The sequence below is a fragment of the Myotis yumanensis genome, unplaced genomic scaffold (assembly GCF_028538775.1).
Source record: "Myotis yumanensis isolate MYYU_CA2020_CCGP unplaced genomic scaffold, mMyoYum1.0.hap1 SCAF_7, whole genome shotgun sequence".
In the NCBI taxonomy this organism is placed as follows: Eukaryota; Metazoa; Chordata; class Mammalia; order Chiroptera; family Vespertilionidae; genus Myotis; species Myotis yumanensis.
In genome coordinates, this window is record NW_027223758.1 from 11,654,967 (window position 1) to 11,673,325 (window position 18,359).

The 18,359-nt window shown below is 53.8% G+C and overlaps 1 protein-coding gene across 3 annotated transcripts in view; it reads left to right on the forward strand.

Annotated features, from left to right (window-relative positions):
- Nucleotides 1-8,528: 8,528 nt before the first annotated feature.
- Nucleotides 8,529-18,359, forward strand: part of RIPOR3 (RIPOR family member 3) — a 65,395-nt gene continuing 55,564 nt past the window's right edge. For all 3 annotated transcript variants that reach the window (XM_070419766.1, XM_070419767.1, XM_070419768.1), the window contains exon 1: nucleotides 8,529-8,805. The gene's annotated coding sequence lies outside the window, so the exon portion shown is untranslated. The remainder of the gene's footprint in view (nucleotides 8,806-18,359) is intronic.

An 18,359-nucleotide genomic window follows, 5' to 3' on the forward strand; every position in this document is an offset into this window, starting at 1 on the left:
TATGATGGGCGAAGGGATGCCCAGAGAGCCGGTAAAACATTCCTTGTGGGTGTGACTGTGAGGGTGTCTGGAAGAGATTAGTATTGAATCGAGAGTTTGAGTGAAGAAGGGCACCCTCATCAATGCTACTGGTCATCATCCAATCTGTCGAGGGCCTGCGTCCAGCAATAAGGTGAAGGAAGAGGAAATTTGTTCTCCTGGAGCTGGGACATTCATCTGCAGGCCTTGGCCACAGCTCCCCTGCTTCTCGGGCCTTGGGATTTGGACTGAATTCCACCGGCTCTTTCCTGGTCCTCCAGGTTATCGATGGCACATTGTGGGATTTCTGGGCCTCCGTAACTGCATGGACCAATTTCTATCATGTCTGCTCGTAGATTACTCTCCGTATATCCCATCGGTTCTGTTTCTCTGGAGAAGCCTGATAAATGCACCACCATCATTTTTGTTTCCCCTCTGACCTGGCTAAACAGAACCCCATTATCCCTGGGCACTCCTAGCCCCCATATTTGTGCTTATGTGATTCCTTCTCCCTAGCGTGCCCCTTGAATCTTTGTATGCCCTAAGCCAGTGGTTGGCAAACTGCGGCCCCTTGAGTGTGGCTCTTCCACAAAATACCACGTGCGGGCGCGCACGTACAGTGCGATTGAAACTTCGTGGTCACACTCAAGGGGCCAAAGAGCCGCATGCGGCTCTCAAGCCGCAGTTTGCCGACCACTGCCCTAAGCCAACCCTGCAAAGTTCTGCTCAAATGCCGCCTCTGCCAAGAAGTCTTCCCAGGTGCTGCCAGTCAGAAGTAATTTCTTCCAGATCTTGTCTCATCACGCACGACTGTATCTCTGTAACAGCTGTTGCAGCAAAGTGCTCTCAATGTGCTGCCTTCTAGCGTTCCGGCAAATGGCACCATTTCCATCAAGTTGCTCAAGCTCCAAGCCAGGCATTCTTCCTGACACCCTGCTCTTCATCACCCTTCAAAACTATCCATTTTGCCCATCTCCAGTCCACTCTTTATTTTTTCCATCACCGTCTATGCCCCCTATATCCAGCCCCCTCATCACAGAGGTCATTCTAAAATGCAAACCTATATTGCCATTGTGTGCCTCAAACCTTCAGTGGCTCCCGTTAGTCTGAGGTGGAAGATAAAAGCTCCTCCGCCTGGGCCACAATGCTTTGTGTGGTTGGCTATCTGTTCGACTTCATCTTTTCGTTTTGTTTTGTTTGAGATATAATTTAAATCCACCCTTTAAAGTGTACAATTCAGTGGTTTTAAATATGTTAACGGAGCTGTACAGCTGTCACCACTGTTTCATTCCGGAATATTTTCATCACCCCCAAAAGAAACTCCATACCCATTAACAGTCACCGTCCATTTAGCCCTCCCCCCCACCCTTCTGGCCCCAGCCCCTGCAACTACGAGTCTGCTTTCTGTCTCTATGGATTTGCCTATTCTGGACATTTCACCTAAATGCAATCTTACAGCAGGCCTTTGTGTCTGGCTCCTTCCACTTAGCATAATGTTTTCAAGATTCATCCACATTGTGGCGAGAGTTAAAAATAAAGAAAACCTCACTTGAGATGGAGTTGGGAAGCCCTGAAGGGGGAGCTCTCCGTCCTGCCACCCAGACCCCAAAAGGAGGCCATCACAGCAGGAGGAAGGAAGGTCTCGCCTTGTCCAGCAAATGCCTCCATGGCCACCTGCACCTCTTTAGCTGGTTGCCTTCAGGTTGGGCTCCTGGGTACAGCCCAGCTGATGAATAACTGACACACTCAGCCAATGAGAAGCCGTTACCACCCTGAACTCTCCGGAAACAGCCCTCCCAGCTCCCCCCTTTTCCCTGGCAAAAGCCAGCTCCCATTTTCTGTTCTTCAGACTTGTCTGTGATTCTCTGTAGTGTGCTTGTCCCAGATCGAAATTCCTCTGCTGTTTCTAAATAAACCCATTTTGCTGGTAATATAACTGACTCTTAAAAAATATATATTTTAATTGATTTTAGAGAGGAAGGGAGAGGGAGAAACATCAATGACGAGAAAGAATCATCGATCGGCTACTCCTGCACCCCACCTACTGGGGATTGAGCTGCAACCCGGGCATGTGCCCTGACCAGGAATTGAACCATGACCTTCTGGTTCATAGGTCAATGCTCAACCACTGAGCTACACCAGCCTGGTTTAACTCTTATTTTTTTTTAAAATATATTTTATTGATTTTTTACAGAGAGGAAGGGTGAGGGATAGAGAGTTAGAAACATCGATGAGAGAGAAACATTGATCAGCTGCCTCCTGCATACCCCCTATTGGGGATGTGCCCAAAACCAAGGTACATGCCCTTGACCGGAATTGAACCTGGGACCCTTGAGTCTGCAGGACGACGCTCTAACATGTATCAGCATTTTACTCCTTTGTATGGCTGAATAGTATTCCAATATGTGGCTGTACCACACTTTGCTTATGCGTTTGCCAGCTGTTGAACATTTGGGTTGTTTCTCCCTTTTGGATTAGGAATAATGCTGCTGAGAACGTTTGTGCTCAAGCTCTGCTGGTCTCACGTGGGCTCACTCATGTGACTGCCGTCACCTGACAACTGGACCTGGACTGAAGGGTCCAGGTGCCCCACCACAGGCCCAGCCGTGGCCTGGCTGTCGGCCGAAGTGCGGAGGTTCCCTTCCACAGGGGCCTCCACCTTCTGGCCCAGGCGCCTTCACCACTGCTGGTCTTGAGGTTGCAAGAAAGTGAAAGCAAAGACAGAAAGTGCAGGGAGAAGGTCCCAAAGCTGGGGAACCATCACTTCCAGCTCATTCTGTGGGTCAGAGCAAGTCACAGACCCGAAGGGGTGGACATCCAGGTTCCGCCTCTCATGTGAGCAGGGTCAGCCCACTGCAGGGACCATGGATCTGGGAAGGCATCTTCATGGGGGCCCTTATTATAACGACCCTCACAGCAATCCCTCCGCAGTGCACTCCTCCAGGTCCTTGTTCTGGAACCCAAAGGGCAGCTCTGGGTCGTGCTTGTTGATGGAGAGCCCTCTGGGGCCCCGAGTCTCCTGTCTGAACTGGGCATCTCTTGTCTGGGCCTGGAGATGGAGGTGGAGAAGGCTGAGGAGATTCAGGTTGAATATGTTCTTTCCCTATTTTTCTTTGGTTTAATCTGGGGAGCGGGACCTCATTGTTGCTTTGGTCAAGTCATGATTTCATTTTACGTTCTTGCCATTGTCTTGTTTCTCTTCTAACTCGGCTACAATAAAAAGTCCAGTTAGTAAAGCATCCTGGCTAGATCTTGCTCCGAAAGCGCCTTAAGGATGGAGAACATTGATCCTAGAACAAGACTCCTTGAGTTAGAATCCTGGCCCTGTCCATTGCTCGCTGTGGACTGTGGGGAAGTGACTTCCCCTGCCTGTCCTGAAGTTTCCTGCTCTCTGGCTTGGGGACTTGGGACAGTTGTGTGAGGATGGAGGGAGGTGGTCAGTGGGAATCTCTCAGGTCAGGGCACAGGACAGTCACCACCCCAGACAGCGAGGAAGGAGCCATAGCAGGCCATTTGCACAAGGGTCGGGCCGTTGGGAGCGTCTGCCATAGACGTTTCCCTGGGGAGGGGGTGGAGAAGAAGGGGGCTTTACTGAAAAACAGCTTGTCATCTCTCTTAGTTCGTCCACGACAGAGGGCAGCCTCCATGCCCAGGGCTCCTGCTCTGGACTGCGCCTCGTTCTGGCCCTGTTGCGAGGTATTTGTGCTTTTGGTATAAATTATAAATCTAAACATATGCAGGGTTTGTTTTCCCCCCAGAGCAGATTCCAACCAGCATGAAACCCGCCAAGACAAATAAATTGTGTGCTTCAGCCCATTGTCTCCGGCCCCACGTACGTGGTTGAGTTGTAGAGAATCGCTTTGAAGGGGACGCCCATTAGTGCTCCCAGCATCAGGGTCCAATTTGGGCAGCGCATATTTTGAAGAGTTTCCTAGAAATCTGTGGCGAAGGAAGACAGGCATGGGCTGGGGGCGCAAAGGGCTCTTATCAAATTATACAGGATGCATTTCGGGGGGGCGGGGGGTGTTGTCATCAAAGCACAAAATAGAGCCAGGGCCCTGAACTGAAGGAGGCTCGCAGAATTCCTCAGCGGGGGAAGTCATCCCGGGAATGCAAAGATTGCGCTCAGTGTTATGTTTGCAAGGAAACGACTGTCACCAAGTGGAGAATGTCAGGTCCTCCGAGAAGCCCCCTGAGCATTCACGTGCAGGAAACTATTTACTTAACTGGGGCTGGTTCTGAAAGTATTTGACTCCGGAGGGTCCCGAGGGAGTGTGGACGGTGTCTGGATTTTCTTTGGGGTCAGGATGAGGCCTCTAACAGTTTCTCCAACTGATAAGGTTGCAGAGCAGGTTCCTTCTCTGCTGAATCGAGGTTTATGGCCCCTGGGCGAGGCCAGAGCGGGAGCCTGTCACCCCAGACGCCTCCCCAGCTCACCAGAGCGCATGTCTATCTGATGCATGAGCCGAGGTGCGGCAGAGGCTGTGGGCCGGTGAGAGTGCAGGGGAAAGAAGCCTGGAAGGATGGATCGAGATGTTTATCTCCAGGAGGAATCCAGCAAACTACGCCCTTGTCAGTGCTGAGGGCTGACAGGGTGGGTAGCAGAGGAGACCTCGGCTGCCACCATCTGCAGGAGAATGATGGATGGTACCAAGTGGGTGGGTTTTGGAGACGGTTCCTCCTGTTAAAAGCACCCCACACCTCCCTCACCCCCTTCCCAAGCCAGAGACGGGAGGGGGACTGCGTGGGACTAGACAGCGAGGCTCTGCTCCTCAGGGCAGCAAGGGAGGTGGACTGGCCTTCCCCCGAGGGCCCGAGAATAGAGGTGCTCTAGAAAGATCACGTAACCTTTCTGTTTCCTCATCCTTCCCTGGTGACACACTTCCCTGGGGCTTCCCCTCCGGTCTCAAAGGCAGAGGCCCCTCCCCTCTGCTCTGATGACAGCACTCACCACCTGGGCTGCGTGCAGATGGCCTGACACGCCTGTCCACACGGGGACACTTCCTCTCTACTCACCTCTGTCCCAAACACCCAGCCTGGCCATGGGGGACGATGACACCCGCCCTGCTCACCTCATGAGGGAACACGGGTAGAGATGGGAAATCGTTTGGAAGTGTTGGTTTGGAAGCGTGTGCCTGTGGGGCCACGGTGGTGAGTGTGGCCGAGGAGGGACTAGAGAGGTCATCGGAGTCATCACAGATCCACCTCGTTGCCAGGCACCTCTTCGCCTGAAGTGCCAGCAGCTCAGCCACCACCTGGGCTCTTATGTGCTTAATATTTCTCTTTAATTTCCTTTGTCTGCTAGTTTTTTGTTTGGACAAATTTCAAACCTGCAGTAGCGCCACCAACAGCCAAACACCTCTCCCCTAGATTCACCGATGGTTAATATTTCTGCCACATGTGCTCTCTCTGTGTTTCTCTCCATATACACATTAAACAACAACAACGTGGGCCCTAGCCAGTTTGGCTCAGTGGATAGAGCGTCGGCCTGCAGACTGAAGGGTCCCGGGTTCAATTCTGGTCAAGGGTATGCATCTCCTATCTCGATTGCAGGCTCCTCCCTGACCCAGGCCCTGGTTGGGGCTCCTGCAGGAGGCATCCAATCTTTGTGTTTTTCTTACATAGATATTTCTCTTTGTCTTTCCCTCTCTCTCTCACTCTCTCTAAATATCAATGGAAAAATATCCTCAGGTGAGGATTTAAATAACAAAACAACAACACGGAATTACTTATTTTCTAGGTCCATTAAAATATTTAAGAAACTTTCACTTTCAGAATCACTTAGATTTAAAGAAAAGTTACAAAGAGTGCACAGAGAACTCTTATGTAACGTGTTTCCAGTTTCTCACTGTCTCCCCTTACTGTTGACATCTTACATGTTATGGAGCATTTGTTACAATGAATGCACCAATATCGATACATTATCATGTATTGTTAGTTTTTCCTTATCTGACAAAGTCACTTTTAAACTTTAAAAATGTAAAGATTGGAAAGTGTCCCTGGGAAACCACAATCCTAGCTGGAGGCCGTTGGCGGCTGAGTGAAGGAAGCCTGAGGCCGGCTTTCTCTTGGTTAAAAAGGCAGGTTAGTAAATGGTGATGTTCAAGGCAGAGGCCAGATGGACCTGGAAGAGCATTGCCCCAGGTTTTAACGTGACTTTCCCACTATGTCTGGTGCCCAGTCTGTGTGTCACCAAGTCCTGTCGGGTGCCACCCTGTGTGAGCCTGGGAAGCGGCACGGTCTGGCTACGTTAGCCCTTCGGACGGCTGGAAACCCCAAGTTCAGGACGACTGAGTTCCAAACCTGGGGCTTTCTTCTGCCCTGGAGGGTGGGGGCGGGGCGGGGGCTGCCCCCCTGGCTCAGGGCGATGGGGAATGCCATTTGTCTTCTCCACAGCAGCTCCCCCATAAAGCCGCCTCCTGACAAGTGAAGAACACAAGAGAACGTGCTGGGGAATTCCATCCACAGCTCGCGAGTGCACCCTGCGTAGGATACAAGGTCTGCTTGCCCCTCCTGTCTGTGAGACCCTTCGTGCAGCCAGCAAGGGGAGGAACGTGGCTCAGTCGATACCGTGCTTTCTCCGTAGCCCTTTGTCTGAATTTGTTCAAATGGGTTCCTTTAAAGCGCCTCAAAAAGGTTTTCGTGTTTCATAGGTTAGAGTAGGTGACATGGTTTCCTGAAACGAAGTCACCCCATTCCAGTCCTTTCCTTTCAAGTATGGATCTGCTGTCCTTGCCAGGAGGCCCGCCCCGCTGCGGGGAACTGGACAGCTCCCTGCTCTTGAGGAATTTCACTCTGATAAGTCACTGTTGGCTCAAGGGGTCCCAACATCTAACCCGAGGTGGTCCGGCTGGAGCGTTTGCAGAATGTCTGGGCTCCCGCCTTAGGACGGTGTTTATTTCTCCCCTGACAGGGTGCAGAATTCTTTGAGTTGGTCCAAGGAGGCAAATGGGGGTAGGGGGTGGGGGGATGAGGTTTTCTCCTTGTGTGAGGAGCCGTGTCCCCAGAGAGGGAAGCTGGTTGGGACGTGAGTAACAGACAAATCCATTGTCGTTTTCCGAAATGAAGCTATTACAGGTCGGACCATCGCCCTGAAACCTTTTGCCGCCCGCTCTCCCAGAGGTAATGACTCAGTTTGGTTTGTATGCTTCCAGACTATTTTCCTGGCTTCGTATGTGTTTCCATAGTATTTCATTTTATGTGTGTGTGGAAGGGGGAGGGTCACACAATCAGGATTATAAAATGTTCCATTCTGACTCCCCCTTCCCCTCAATGATACATCTTGGAGATGCATCTCTGTTGTTACAGACAGACACCCCTCAGTCTTTTTAAACCACAGGACGACTCTTCCGTGCGCTATTTAACAGTCCTTATTTGATGGATATCTATTTCCAATGGTTTCCTGTGATAAACCATTGTTTTCTAGCGAACTTCTCCGTGTGTGCCTCCCCATGCACAGGCGTAAGTGACGTTTGGGTGCGCCCTCTGCTCACTTTCGGTTTTCAAAGCTCTTGCCCAGTTACCCTTCAGAGGATGCTGTGGGGGAGTAGGGTGGGAGGTGTCCGTTTCTGTTCTTCGGGGCTGCTGAGCCCTGGTTTCTTGTCTGCAGGGCTGTAGGGTGGACGGGAGCCAAGGCGAGGCAGAGAGAAATGCGTCTCTAGGTGTTAGACTTAGAGGCTGGGAGGCACTGCGGGCCGGCCTCCGTCAATGGGGACTTTGTTCCCGGCTGCATCCCTGAGCAGAATCCAAAAGCAAGATGCACGAGGTGACCAAAGGAGCCGGGGACCCCACCCCTCGACTCAGAGACACCAAGTTTCTGGGAGTCTTACACACACAGATGTAAGAGGGGAGGGTGTGGGTGCGGGGCGGGGGGGGGGGGAGGGGGGAGGGCAAACCCTGAAATAATTAGGTTGTAAAAAAAGGGGAAAAGGTAATAAAAGAAGCTGACTACTAACTATAAAGATGTAAAGGGAAAAAGCCAAGCCAGTTCGCATCCTAGGAGATGGGGGAGGTGCAGAGGGGACGATGGGGTTTGGGGGAAACCCAGGACCGGAGGAAGGGGTGTGTGGAGGATCAGATCCCAGTCTGAGGAGGGGACAGATGGCAAAGAGGGAAGAAAGGAGGGAAAGGAGAAAGCGGCAAGGTAAGGAGAGGAAGGGGGGGGGGGGCGCGGGAGGGGGGGAGAGGCTGCGTCCTGTCTGTTTGTGATTAGCAAGCAGCCCCGCAGAAGGGAGTAAACAGAAACTTCTAGGCGTCCCCACACCCCCCTCCGAGGCACAGCAGAAGTCAGATGCTCCAGGATTAATCGCGGAGAGCTCAGGACACGACCACAAACGCCGTGTGGACTTGCAACTTGCTGCCTTTCCCCAGTCCCCTTGCCAAGATGGGAGTGGGGGGGTGGGACGCGAAGGGGTGGGGGCCCCGCCTGCCGGGGGCCACATGGAATCCTCCCAGGCAGAGCTCCGAGTGACACTGACGGGCAAATCGGCGGCGTCCAGAGCCGCAGGCAGCATCCGGGGGCACGGGCCGCTGGGGGCGCCCCAGGCAGGCTTCCTGGAACCCCGGCTCCACAGCTGCCTGCACCCTGACACAGGCCAGATAAGAGCCGGCCGCGCTATCAGGGCCAGCAGCGCACAGTCGCAACAACCACGGGGACAGCGGGCTCCTGGGAGGCGGCGCGAGTCCAGGCTGGAGTCCTGGCTGGAGTCCTGCCCTGAATGGGTTCGATCGACCAGGCTGCTCCTAGGAGGATGGTGACAGGCTCCTGAAGGTCCGGACCTGCTGCTGGTGAGTGCGGCGGCATGGGGACCAGACCCTGGAGGGAGGGGAGGCGAGGAGGGCAGCGGGTCCTCACTTTCCGACCTGGAGCTCCGTTGAAGCTAAGAGGGCGGTGCAGTATCTCGCTGTGTGGCCGCTGGACAAGCTCTTCTCCCTCTCTGGGCCTCCGTTTGTCCATCTCTAAAATGGAGCAGCTGAACGAGGCGATCTTTAAGGGGCGGGGGGGGGGGGGGGGGAGGGGGGGGGGAGTCTTGCTATGACTGCTATTTCTTGTGTGTCTGCTTGTGTACCAGGCACTGTGCTAGGCGTTTTGAAACGTTAGCCTGGGGAAGCCCCACAATCCCCCAGAGAGTAGGTATTATTATTACTATTCTCTTCGTTGTACACTGAGCAAACAGAGGCTCAGAGAGGTGAAATAACTTGCCCAAGGACACACAGCTGGTCCCTGGCCGAGATGAGAACCAGATCTCGGTTTTTCCGACTTGACTTTCACTAACGTTCCCACCGCCAGTATTCTGCGTTCTGAGTCTGTGATGATCACCCAGGAAGCTGGGGTGAAGGAGGAGGGAGCATTGTCTGGAGGAGGGAGGCAGAGACGTGGACAGAGGAAGAAGCAACCGGCTGAGCAGCCTTTAGCTCCTTGGATGTATGTCAGCCCAGGGAAAGGGCACCCTGTCCTGGGATGGGGTGGGCAGGGCTCCTGGTGTGAATGAAGTGCGCCCGCCCCGGTGTCATTTGCCGTGTTTGCTGCTCTGTTGTAGGAGACTCCCAGGCGTGAGAGAAGAGGGTTAATCTTAGGCAGGGGTGGGGAGAGCTGGGTGTGGAAAGAGTGGCATATGTCTCTACTAGGTTTTGTTCCAATTTTATTTTGCCTTTTCAAAAATGTGTTTCAAATCACTCCGGGCCCCCTCTGCTCCTCTGTAGAAACGGAATTGTGAAACACAAACAGCGCTTTCCACATGCCTCGCCCCCCCCCCCCCCACCTTCCCACATTAATATTATCACAGGCGATTTGCATATGCGGCCCTGCAGCTGTGGCCGGCAGCAGCCAAGAGATAAGAAATACGCAGCAGGGCCCGGCAGGTGGGAAGTCCCTCGGGTGGCAGGCATCTGGGCAGAGTTGGAGGTCCTGGCACCCAGATGTGGCCTCTTGTTTTCCCTTCCCTGGAAAATTCCATCCCAGCACAGCTCTGCACTGACTCAGACCTCCTGTCCTTCCAGGAACTGGCTCGGCCTTAGGCTCAAGCCCAGACCCGAGTGGTGGTCCCAGCTCCAGGGTGATTGGCTAGTCCCGAAGCCCCCTCGGTCGCCCCCTCGGTCCCGGGCAAACAAGGACCTTGGCACCTATGATGTTACTGTGCTCCTGAGGCTATTTTCATCGAGGGTGGCTGTCTGGAGGGAATACTGTCACGGTGTGCTGCCTTGCGTCTCTTCCCAACTTCATTTTTAGCGATGTCAGGTTGGTAGCCTGATACTGATCGTATTGGGAGTATTTACATTTTGGGAATTGGCAAATGAGTATGACGCAGGGTTTGATTTATTGTCTTATTCATTGTCTAGATTTGAGAAAGTGAGGGAGGAAAAGTTAGCCATGCAGATTAAACATCAAAGCCTGCTGTCTCTCTAGCTGTTACACTGTGAATAGCACCAAACATCGAGCAAGTTGCTCATTTCATTGAAAAGGGGGTTAAGCTCGACTGCTCTTTGTTGTATCATGGTGGTCTTACTCCTTAAGGTAAAATTAAATATCAATCAGCATTCCTGAAGAACTGTGGTCGCTCATCCATTGTAACCATAGGTTGACTACAGATGCAAGAACAGAGGGGGAAAAAAAAAATCAATGAAATGTTCTGTGTGAAACAATGGATGATATGAAATTTATAAAAAGGGGTATTGTAAATTTTGTTTTTATTTGTAAATTGTGTGTTACACATCCTTTATGTCAATACGATGTATAATAACCCTAAGTATATGCATCTATGTGTATGTGTGCGTGCGTGTGTATGTGCATATATAGTATTTGTATGCACACATGTTCATGCACACACACACACAGACACACACAGACACGCTTTCTCCTGGGGAGCATGGTTAACCCTTCACCCGCCCACTGCTGGCCCACAGCATCTCAGAAGCCCTGGGGTGGACCGTCCTCAGCCCTCACCCGGAAGGATTCAAACTCCAGGCCATGGGCCTTGGAACCCTTCCCTCAACTTCCTCTTCTCAGCTAAACGAACCAACAGCCAAACTGCTCTCCCTGCCCTGATCTCTGGGATGGAAGCAGGGGCTGGAGTGGAAGCAGGGGCTGGAATGGAAGCAGGGGCTGGAGTGGAAGCAGGGGCTGGAATGGATGCAGGGGCTGGAGTGGATGCAGGGGCTGGGATGGGAGCAGGGGCTGGGATGGATGCAGGGGCTGGGATGGGAGCAGGGGCTAGGATGGATGCAGGGGCTGGGATGGGAGCAGGGGCTAGGATGGATGCAGGGGCTGGGATGGGAGCAGGGGCTGGGATGGGAGCAGGGGCTAGGATGGATGCAGGGGCTGGGATGGGAGCAGGGGCTAGGATGGATGCAGGGGCTGGGATGGGAGCAGGGGCTAGGATGGATGCAGGGGCTGGGATGGGAGCAGGGGCTGGGATGGATGCAGGGGCTGGAGTGGAAGCAGGGGCTGGGATGGGAGCAGGGGCTGGGATGGATGCAGGGGCTGGGATGGATGCAGGGGCTGGGATGGGAGCAGGGGCTGGAATGGATGCAGGGGCTGGAGTGGAAGCAGGGGCTGGGATGGGAGCAGGGGCTGGGATGGATGCAGGGGCTGGAGTGGAAGCAGGGGCTGGGATGGGAGCAGGGGCTGGGATGGATGCAGGGGCTGGAGTGGAAGCAGGGGCTGGGATGGGAGCAGGGGCTGGGATGGATGCAGGGGCTGGAGTGGAAGCAGGGGCTGGAATGGATGCAGGGGCTGGGATGGATGCAGGGGCTGGAGTGGATGCAGGGGCTGGGATGGATGCAGGGGCTGGGATGGATGCAGGGGCTGGGATGGATGCAGGGGCTGGGATGGGAGCAGGGGCTGGGATGGGAGCAGGGGCTGGGATGGATGCAGGGGCTGGGATGGGAGCAGGGGCTGGGATGGGAGCAGGGGCTGGGATGGATGCAGGGGCTGGGATGGATGCAGGGGCTGGGATGGATGCAGGGGCTGGGATGGGAGCAGGGGCTGGGATGGGAGCAGGGGCTGGGATGGGAGCAGGGGCTAGGATGGATGCAGGGGCTGGGATGGATGCAGGGGCTGGGATGGATGCAGGGGCTGGGATGGGAGCAGGGGCTGGGATGGGAGCAGGGGCTGGGATGGATGCAGGGGCTGGGATGGGAGCAGGGGCTGGGATGGATGCAGGGGCTGGGATGGATGCAGGGGCTGGGATGGGAGCAGGGGCTGGGATGGATGCAGGGGCTGGGATGGGAGCAGGGGCTGGGATGGGAGCAGGGGCTGGGATGGATGCAGGGGCTGGGATAGATGCAGGGGCTGGGATGGATGCAGGGGCTGGGATGGATGCAGGGGCTGGGATGGATGCAGGGGCTGGGATGGGAGCAGGGGCTGGAATGGGTGCAGGGGTTGGTGGGGTAGGAGGTGCCGTCCCCACTGGCAGCATCTCTGGCGGCCCCTCAGTGGCATTTGGCCGCTCATTCCTTCCCGTTGCAGGTCCTGCCCTGCCAGCCTGTATTTTCACGCAGAGCGACCGATTCTCTAACACAAACGGCATCTTGGCACCAGTAGAAGGAAGGGCTAAGCCAAAACTATAGGAAAGTTAAGACAACTTTCTATTTTTAGAAACTTTAGGAGCCAGGTGGGCCCTTTCCAGCTCTCCCAAGTCAGCAAGCACGAGAGGAAAATATTTCTCCTTTCCAAGTTCCGCCTCCCTGCAGTCCAGGCCAAGGAGGAGGCCCAGGTAGGGACACTGGCTAAGAGAAGTGTGTTGCGATGGCAGAGGGAAGCCACAGCAATTTTATTTCATTTTATTTTTAAAAATATATTTGTATTAATTTCAGAGAGGAAGGGAGAGAGAGAGGGAGAGAGGGAGAGAGGGGTGGAAACATCAATGATGAGAGGTAATCACTGATCGGCTGCCTCCTGCACACTCCGTACTGGGGATCAAGCCTGCAACCTGGGCATGTGCCCTGATCGGGAATCGAACCGTGATCTCCTGATTCATAGTTCGATGCTGAGCCATGCCGGCTGGGCCACAGCAACTTTAAAAATAACTAAAAACAAAGTTTATTATGATTTTATTTTCTGTGGCAGGAAGGGCAATCCCGAGTTTAAATCTTCACTCCAGGTGATTAAGGGCCAGGTGTGCCTGTTCTCCCAGACCAGTGGTTGGCAAACTGCGGCTCGAGAGCCACATGCGGCTCTTTGGCTCCTTGAGTGTGGCCACGAAGTTTCCATCGCACTGTACGTGCGCGCCCGCACGTGGTATTTTGTGGAAGAGCCACACTCAAGGGGCCGCAGTTTGCCGACCACTGTCCCAGACCATTCATTCACTCCTATTCGTGGTTTCCGAAAGCGAGGCCATTTCCCCTCCACGCTGCCTCTTCCTTTCTTCACTTGTCCATGTGTCCTGGGTGTTTTCCCTCTGAGCCCACGAAGACCCAAACCATTCCTTTCAATGCCGGCATGACACAAGCCCCAGGAGGTTGTAAGAAGAAAGCCCTTTTGACAACCACGCCTCCACTTGCTAACCAGCTCTCCATCTTCTCGATCCCAAAACATGAGTAGAGCCTAGCTGCCTCCACTCTTCAGTAAGAAGAATTTGACCGCCTCTACCTGCCACCTGTAACTAGACGCTAACCACCTCCTATCTCCTCCACTGCATCCGCCCGGCCCAAGTGGCCATCATCTTTCTCTGGACCATGACAGTTGCCTTCTCACTGGGGTCTCTGCTTCTCCTCCTGCCGCTCTGACAGTCTGTTCTCCACTTGCAGCCAGTCGGGTCCTGTTAAAAGAAAATCAGATCCTGTCCTTCCTCTGCTCAGGACACCATCGTCTCCCAAGTCCTGGCTCCCACCTCACCCAGGGTAAAAGGCAAAGTCCTCACCATGGCAACAAGGTCCTGCAGGATCTGGAGCTCATCCCCTCGCTCACCCCCTCACTGCACTTGCTATTTTCAATTGTGCTAGGCACAGTCCTACCTCAGGACCTTTGCACTTGCTTTCCCCTCTGCCTGGGGCACTCATTGTCCAGATCTCCACTGGCTCATTCTTTACCACTGATCATCCGTCATCCAATATACTATATATTTTTCTTTTCTTCAATGTCCCCTAAAATGTAAACTTCCTGAGGGCAGGGATTTTTTTTGTGTGTGGGGGGGGAGCTGTTTTATGCAATGCTATAAGCCCATACTAGGCACTCAACACATACTTGTGGACATACTTGTTTTGCTGTGTTGCTAAGGGTGACAAGACAGCCAGACTTTTTGGGAGAATCCTGAATTAGAATCATAGGGAACCTCTAGCGCAGCGGTTCTCAACCTGTGGGTCTCGACCCCTTTGGCGGTCGAACGACCCTTTCACAGGGGTCGCCTAAGACCATCCTGCATATCAGATATTTACATTACGATTCATAACAGTAGCAACATTACAGTTATGAAGTAGCAACGAAAATAATTTTATGGTTGGGTCACAACATGAGGAACTGTATTTAAAGGGCCAGAAGGTTGAGAACCACTGCTCTAGCGCATGCCTGTGTTTCATTGACGTATACATCACTCATCCATCCAGTGGCCCTTCCGTTTGCATCACAGTAGAGTCAGAGTCTGTCTCAGGTGGGCGTGGAGGGCCCTGGACACAACATCCTCTTCGTCACCTGAGTCCAGATAAACCCAGGAGTCAGGCAGGTCATGGGACTTGCATTCTGTGGTGTCAGGTGGCTGTTACTGTGTTGTCCCCCACCCAGTGCTGCAGGAAGCCCTCCTCTGAGGACCAGGCCAGCATCGCCTTTCACACTCACCCCACGGAGGGGAGGGGAGGGGAGGTCCTGCATGCGATCCCTCCAAACGTGCCATTGGACGCTTCCACCCACCAGGGACCTAAGAGGCTTGTCCCTGGTTAACCGCAGAGGGAACAGCTTCACGTCTTTTGCTCGCTTATCCAGGGAGAGGGGTCCCTGTAGATCCCTGATTCCCAAATCCAGGTCTGAGAGCTTTCCTCAAGACTTTAAAACATGGACCTCAGGTCCATAATTGAACTAATCATCGTCTCATCACGAGACACTGAGAGAGGCGCCTGAATGGCCCCCTTTACCCTTCCCGCGAAGTCTCACCATATCGTTGTAAAATAAAAAACACCTGTACACCCTCCGCCGCTGAGAACCGGGAAGCTGACATTATTTACATGCATTTATGTCCTCCTTCCCTCGGCAGTAGCTGCTGTCTTGAGTTTTGTGCGACCGCCTCTCTGCAGAGCTCCCCTTCCTGCAAGCCTCGTCCAGTGGTTTTTTCTCTTTTTCTCTTTCTCATGCCTATTGTTCCTCAGGCTGTGTGCCCATTCCTGAAATAGCCCTGGAGTACGCTCTTCTTCGGCGGAAGCCTGCCAGGCAGTCCCCAGAGCAGGGGGAGGGGCAGGGTCAACCCCACCAAACCAGTGTCTGGGGGACCCCAAAACCAGCTGCTCTTCCTCGAGGAGGGACGCGACGCCGGGCCAGAGGAGAGCCATGTCCACCCCGGGCTGCACTGGTTTGGGCCGTTGACCCACGTGAGCGTCTTTAGTGCAAAATAGGCCGACCTGGATGAATGGTGAGCAGCACGGGCCCCTTTGGCCTCGTCTGGCTGAGGCTGCCGGCCGCACGCGGGGAGCTGCACACAACGTGTCTGGAATACCTATTCCGCAGGGTAATTCCCAGGGATAAAGCATGTTTATCCTTTTTTTGGGGAAAAATTCCATTTCTGTTGCCAATTAGTTCTGCTTGAGAACAGCTTTTCTCAACACCAACATGTTGGCCGCCCGGCCTTGAGTTCTGTTGATGAGCTCAAAGTGGGGAAAAAGTGATTTTTCTTTCCTTCCTCCGCCCCCACCGTGAAACCCGGCTGCTGGTGATGAAAGGGGTCCTGCGGATCGTTTGGTTTTCCTTGTCCTGACTCCAGGAAAGGCTATAAAATGAATCAATGGGCCTGCTGGCCATCACGGAGTGGAGAGAGAAATTGGCTACCACAGCGTCTGAGTTATCGCAATCCATTTGTCAGGCCGGCGCAGGACGGGAGTGCGAAGGTTGTCCGCGTGTTTCTCTTCTCTCCCAGATTCTGGGGTGCTCCTGGCGGAGGAGGGAGACCGTGGGGCAGAGTGGTCCTGAGCGTGGCTCTGACACCCACTGCCTGACCCAAATCCCAGCTGCCCCGTTTGCTTGTAGCCACCGGTCCTGGCGCCAGGGACTCGACCTCTCCACGCCTCAGCTTCCTCATTTTAAAGCCATGATCACGGTCCCGCCCCCCGAGGTTGATGTACGGATTAATACGCGTGAATGAGGCCCTGCCCTTGTGTATGTAAACTTCTTCCCAAATGTCAGCTGTTGGCGCTCTCAGGCCCTCCCACCCTTCCCCGGCTGACCCCGGATGGTATGTGGCTGTGCCCGAGTGTCTCCATCCAGTCTCCTGTGGATGGACGTGAGATTGGGTCCAGTCCTTTGTGATCGCAAATAAAGCCGCACTGAATAACCTGTGCTTTGTGTACCCAGCCCTCCCCTAAGGTATGCGAGCCCCACGATAACCTTGGCTCTGGACCTTCCTTCCTGAGGCCCGAGGAACAAAGGAGAGAGAAGTGCACAGGGCGCAGGGCCAGCCCTGGCCTGGCATGCAGACAAGCCTGTGCGGCAGGCGGGGTGGGAGGCAGGACACATTCCTCCTGCGTCCCTCGGGGGAATGAGGTGCCAGGGGCTACGTTTCAGAAGGATGGGGCTGGGGCCTTCCAGCTCCCAGGTTCCTGGCAAATGCCCTCAGGTGTCTGCAGAGAGGAACTCTGTGCCTGGCAGGTTCTGCTCATCCTTTGTGATCCTCTTCCTCCAGGAAGCCCCCTGGGATCTCTTCCCCAACACCCTTGGTTGTGCATGGATTTAGCACCCATGGTATCCATACCCATTTTGAAAAGGGTGGGGGCAAAACCTTAGATGTGAAGTCAGGAAGGCCAGCTTTTGCTCCTGGCTTATTCGTGCCACCATCCTTGTCACTGCCTGGGCCTCAATTCCTCATCTGTATGAACAGGATAATAATGATGATGGCTTCTCAGGAAGGTTGTATGAAGTCTCAGCGACGTAAGGTGTATGGATTGTTTGACCCGGTGTCGGGCATTAGAAATACAAGCTTGTGTGAGGAATGTCATATCTATGGGGGGTCTGGCCTTACCGCAGCTGCCCACTGGGTTGTGGTACTTGCGGGCAGCAGGGTCTGCTTTGGAGGCAGAGTTGAAAGGGAGTCCAACTGAACTAGTGGGGTCCCAAGCAAGTTACTCCCGCTGAACTGAGTTTTCCTGGAAAATGGGGGATTCTAATGATACACATCTTATAGGTTTATTGTGAGAATTAACTGAGGCAAAGCACATAGCGAATGCTCAATAAATGGTGGCTCCTGCTGGTATTGCTAAGTATCCGTGTTAACAGTTCTAAATAACCTCCCAGAGCCCAGCTGGCGTGGCTCAGAGGTTGAGCGTCGACCTATGAACCAGGAGGTCACGGTTCAATTCCCGGTCAGGGCACATGCCCCATTGCAGGCTTGATCCCCAGTAGGGGGGGTGCAGGAGGCAGTCGATCAATAATTCTTTCTCATCATTGATATTTCTATCTCTCTTTCCCTTCCTCTCTGAAATCAATAAAAAAAAAAATATAAAAAATAACCTCCCAGAAACTGGCATGGTGTGGAGCGTGCAGTTGGTGCTCCGTGGATACAAATGGATTTACCCACAGCCCAAGTCCCCGTGTTATAAAGTAGGGTCTGGAGGCACAGATAGAGGCCTGGCTCTCACGTTGCTGACCCCTAGGGGAGACGGAGGAAGACAGCCCTGTACGACCTGCTCCAGCTTAATCTGTGAGATGACGGCCAGGCATTACCACCCCCAGTTTACAGCGAAGAAAACTGGCGCCCAGAGAGGGACACCCCACCCCCACCCCCTCACGGGCACCCTACAGCAAGCACGTGGCCCAGCAGGAGCCACCCCACTGTCCTGCCTCTCCGGCCAGTGGTCTTCACCCTGACCCTCGGCCGGTGCAGGAAGTGGACCACGAGGGCGAGATCGTGTCCCTCAGGCCAGAGGGGGGGCATTTCTGACATTTCTGACATTTTTGCGTCTTGGGACAAAGGGTGAAGAAACTCAGATGAACTGTTCTGGTTTCCTGGTGGAAAAACACTCCTGACCCGGCCGGGGTGGGGGGCGGGGATCTTTGCTGTTGGGTTGCGTCGTAAGGATGGTTTTGCCTGTATTTTGCTACTTTCTCCCCCTTCTACTGCTTAGCAGCAGCAACTGCATAAAACCCAGGTAGGGTAAATGCAGGGATGACCTGGGAATCGTTTGAGGGCGCCGATCAGGCCAGAGGGCTC